Here is a 5,489-nt window from a genome sequence, read left to right as displayed (position 1 = left end):
TCGCAATCTGGGACTGCTGGCTCCTAACCACTCACCTGCTTGCCTGATAACCCCTAACCACTCGCCTGCCTGCCTGATTGCCCCTAACCACCCTGTCTGCCTCCCTGATCACCCTAACTGCTCACCTGCCTACCTGATCGCCCCTAACCACTCTGCATGCCTGTCTGATCGCCCCTAACTGCCTCTGCCTTGGCCCCCACCACCGCGGCTTTGTCCGGAAGGACATCCAGAATGACATCCGGGAGGTTGTTCAGCTGTCTGGTCTAATTAGCATATTATGCTTTTATTATTATAGATTGGCCCAGGACCTACATTGGGCTAAGTCCCCAGACACAACACACACACACACACACACAAACTTGTCTATGTCCAGAAGGGACACTGCATTGGAAGAGTTTCAAAGAAGCTGGAAGTTGGGAGCAGGGAGACGGAATCCCCTGAGCCTTGACCTAATATCTGAACATGGCCCAGTGAAGAATGTGGCTACAGCTGCCATTTGGTTACCTGGCCTTCAGGGATCTCAGAGGACCAGCAGCTGGCAGAAAAGAACTATAAGATTTGTGCCATTGTTTGCAGGAAGAGGGAGAGGAGTCTCACCCTGAAGAAAACTAGGACCAGAGCTCATCTCTTTCCTGCTGCTACGCTTCCCTTAAAATCAAAAGAAGTAACCATCCACTCCACTCTCCCTACAGTGTGCACAGCCCGGTACCCGCATAGTGGGAACACATCTGCCTAGGGAGACCTCTGTAGGAGGTTCACTACAGCAAACCCCAGACTCTCATCGCTGCATCCCTGGGGGAAGAGGGGAGTCCCACTGCCCTCGCTCCTTTTTCATATTTCCCAGATGATAACGCTGCTGCTGCTGGCACCTCCACCCCCCTTTCTCCAGAAAGCTGACGCATGTTGCTGCTGCTGCCCCCACACTGAACCGGAAGGGATTCCTTACTCCCAGGTCCAGGAGGGCTGGGTCTGACTGGTCCTGAGCCTGTGCCCTGACAGCCAGGGAAGCTTGGACAGGGAGTTTTCAGATGCTCTGCGGAGGCCGTCTGGTTCCCACCAAGGCTCAGGAGATGAAAGAATTCTCAGACATGGAAAGGTGGTTCTGATGCAGGGAGGCCAACAAATATAGTCTATGCCTGTTGCCAGTAGTTTTAACAACCCAGCCCCTGGTACCAATTTCTGTCCTGGACAAGGCCCTCTTGACTTTAAGCAGCAGCCAGTTCAAGACTAGGAGTGATAGGGGTTGGATGACAAGGCATCTGTGAGTCTCAGAGAACAGAGGGGCAGGAGCCGGCCTCTACCCAGGCAAACCCCTTAGGGTCTATGACCCCGAAACTCCAGAAGACCCAGAATCCTCATTATCCTCTGCTAGAGGCATAAGGAAGGGATTTGTGGGTGCCACCTGGACAGACCCTCCCGGTTGAAATACAGTGTTCACTCTCAGCAGAGGCAGAAGGTCAAAGCCACTGACAGAATCTATGTGATGAGCCGAGCTGCCTTCCTTCCCCCCAAGGTAGTCAGTCCTGGGGGAGCCAAAGACAAGAATTGCAAAGACTGTGTCTCAAAGACTAAACAAAGACGCACTCTCTGTCCCCTGCCTGCCCCCAACATGTGCCTTGAAGTTCCTACTCCTTTAATCCCACATCAAGACACAGGAAGCTACTGAGGCTGCCTCTGTCTGTCTGTATTCCTGCACCCTTCAAAGACGGGAAAACTACCCATGAGGCCAGGCCATCTGTCTTCTGGAAAACTCCTGCACCTTATAAAATCCCTTCCAGAGGCCCCAAGTTCAGAGGACCCCCTTGACAACAGCAGGATTCAAAGGCCAATGTTCTGCCTCCATGCCCGCCCAGGAGGGAGCAGCGTCTGCCCGCCAACACCCCCCCACTTTCTTTCCAGGTCCTTACCTACGACCAGGTAGAGGCTCCCCCAGGGAAACATGCTAAAATTAAACCGCAATGAGAGCAGGATGACTAAAGCTACCCCCTCCCCCACGATTAATTTAGGACACGCCACACCACACTGTCCGTCTCTTCCCAGAAATTAGATGAAACCCTTAGGGAAGAGGAGTGATCGTGTTACATAATCACACACTTGAGACACCAACACCATCCCCTTTCCACACCCTCCCCTTTAGCCTAGAGAAACGAATAATAATAATAATAATTAAGCCAGTCTATTTACAGTTCTGAAAATCAGCAGTTCCAGGCCACACCTGCTAGGGTCGAGCTGAGCTGTGGAAAGACTCCACGAGACGTCCCCAAGTCTGCCACACTGTGGCGGGCAAGAGGCGGGAGCTGCCAACATCCCCGCTTCGGGGAGAACACGAGGGCTATTTAGAACAGCTCGTGGATGAGGTCAAGGAGAGGAAGCCGAGACTCTGAAGGGCATTTCATGTTGTGAAACCCAGCCAGCGGCCCAGGCTCATCACTCAGCATAAGCCACACAGATTTATTTATATTTTGCACAAAAGAGGGAAATTACTTAGCCATAGGGATCAATTCTTCAATCCAATGTTTCTAACTTGGCAATAAATTTATTTCACCATCTCCCTTTTTCCTTTTCATCTTCTAGCAGCTAAAAGGAATAAGCCACCCTCTGGGAGGCCCAGGGCGGAGGGCGGGGGGTGGGGGGTGCCACATGAAAGGAAGGAGGCCGGGGAAGAAGTGAGGCTCCACTCCAGGAGGCCACTCCCTGGCAGCCTGGCTTTGTGGAGTGAGCACTGGAGTTGGGAGTCCAGAGACCAGAGGTGCAGACCCTGGCTCGGTGGCTTTTCTGCTGTGTGAGGCATCCGAGTGAGTCAGAGCTCCCTTTCTTCATCCCTGCAGTGGGGACCGCTACTCCAGGTCGCACCGGGCTGGTGTGAGAAGAAAATGAGAACAGATATATTCAGGTTTCCAGTCCAGCAACCCATACATCACCATGATTGATGGAAGATGAACTTTAATCTGATTGGATGGTGTGTCTCACAGCTTCTCCCTACCCAAGTTGCATGGTCTGTGATGTTACAGACACCGTCGCTTGAGTGAGAGAACACCTAGGCCAGTGGTCAGCAAACTCATTAGTCAAAAGAGCCAAATACCAACAGTACAACGATTGGAATTTCTTTTGAGAGCCAAATTTTTTTAGCTTAAACTATATAGGTAGGTACATTGTTATTAACTTAGTTAGGGTACTCCTAAGCTGGCCTTTGCTAAAAATGTCCTTGAGGTACGTTCGCTGAGGTCGACCCCTTCCAACTCTTCCAACCACACTCGTCTTGTACACTTGTTTCGACCAGGCCGAAAACCGACTTCTGCACATGGGCCACAAAGTTTCAATCGCACTGTATGTGCGCGCCCGCACGTGGTATTTTGTGGAAGAGCCACACTCAAGGGGCCAAAGAGCAGCATGTGGCTCGCGAGCCGCGGTTTGCCGAACACTGATCTAGGCCATTTCCCAAGGCAAGAGATCACTTGGAGCCCCCTCTCCTACCCCAGCCCCTCAGAGACAGAGTTAAACGGGGTTGTGTGTGACAGCCTGGCCTCATGCACCCAGAGCCCAGGGAGGCCTCCAGCCACAGGGCGGGTATGAGGAATGGTCCCCCAGGCATGGCACACCGTTCCTCGGGGGAAATGCAGGCCGTGTAAATGTACCTGCTGGTTAACGTGAGGCCGTGGTGGAGAAACAGTCACCTGGGAGGAAGCAAGCTCCTCGGGAGGAGGGCCGGGGAAGGGACAGGAAGCTTGCTTGCTGGAGATGCTTGAAGCAGGAGGAGTGTGGATCGTCCAGGAGGGAAGAGCCAGGATGAAGACAAGGAAACAAGCAGGCGCAGGGCCTGGAGGATGCTCAGGGTGGAGAAAAGGAGGAGAAAAGACCCTCCTTCGAGGCCGGTGCCGAGTGTCTCCTCTCCCAGGAAGGTCTTTCTGACTCTGGTTGTTCTCCTGCTCCCAAGGTGACCACTGGCCCTGTGCCTGGAAGGCTCCTTCCCACTGGCATTCACGACCAAGTCTAGCACAGACCAGCCGCATCCCCATAGGCTCTCACTCCCCACTCAGCCCCGACCACCCAGCTCCCGGCCTTTGCTCCAGGCATGGCCTCCGCTGCCTTCCTTTTTATCCATCAAAACTCTCAGTGTCCTACTATGTCTAACTCAAATGCCCCCTAAAGCTTCCTCCTGAACTGTTGTCATCCTGCTGCCCAAATCCTCAGAACATTTGTCCTTTGTGTGCGTGTGTGGGGTGGGGGGGGAGGGGGGGTTCCGTGTGTACCTTGTCCTGTTGCACCGACACCCATTCAAAACCAACTATTTGTTGAGGGTGGATACATACACGTGCCATTGCATACAACAGAATACCACTCAGCAATAAAAAGGAACAAGCCCCTGTACATACAACACCGTGGGTCTCAAAAATAGTAAAAGAAACCAAACATAAGAGCACATACTATGTGCGTCCCTTTATAGAAAGTCTCAAAAGAGATGATCCTAATCTGCAGTGATAGAAAATCAGAACAGTGGCTGCCTCTGGGGACAAGGGCACTGACTAGAAAGGCATGGGCAGGTCATGGGAATTCCCTGGGGTGAGGAGCATGTCCTGGTCTGAGCTGTCTTAGCCACGTGTGGTGACTGAGCACCTGACACATGGTTGTCTGGACTGAAATGTGCCATAGGTATAAAATATACCCTGGTTTTCAAAGACTTGGGATGAGTAAAAACAACATAAAATATCTCATTAATGAATTTCTATACTGGTTACATAGTGAAATGATAATATTTTGGATAAACTAGATTAAGTAAATATGCTATTAAAATTAATTTCACCTGTTTTTCTTTTTTTCAAATACATTTTTATTGATTTCAGAGAAAGGCAGAGAGAGGGATAGAGAGATAGAAACATCAATGAGAGAGAAACATGATCCATCAGCTGCCTCCTGCATGCCCCCTCCTGGGGATCGAGCCCACAACCCCGACGTGTGCTTTGACCAGGAATCAACCTGTGACCTCCTGGTTCATGAGTCAATGCTCAACCACTGAGCAACACAACCCGGGCTTACCTGTTTCTTTCTACTTCTTTAATAAGGCTGTTAGAAAATGTCAAATTACCTAAATGGCTCACATTGCATTTCTTGGGACAACACCACTCGCTATAGAGCCTGACTAAGGTGCTGGTTACAAGGGAGGACACATTTACCAAAAACTCATCAGAATGTACCCAAAAGAACTATGAATTTCAATATATGTAAATTATACCTCAAATATAAAAAATTTTATTGAGCACATACTATGTGCTGTCAGGCACTGTGTTATGCATTTGCTGTAGAAAAAACAGACCCAGTGCCTGTTCAGTCTAGTCAAAGACACTGACTTTAATCAAATAATCACTCTGAAAAATGATCTTCTCTCAGTCCCAAGTTAACACTGTTGAGGCAGGAACTCATTTGAACATCTTTGTCCCTCTCGCTGCTAGCCCGGGGGCGGGTACATACTAGGTGCTCAATAAATTCTGATG

The sequence above is a fragment of the Myotis davidii genome, unplaced genomic scaffold, assembly GCF_000327345.1.
Source record: "Myotis davidii unplaced genomic scaffold, ASM32734v1 scaffold88, whole genome shotgun sequence".
Lineage (NCBI taxonomy): Eukaryota > Metazoa > Chordata > Mammalia > Chiroptera > Vespertilionidae > Myotis > Myotis davidii.
This window is presented reverse-complemented; position numbering follows the sequence as displayed.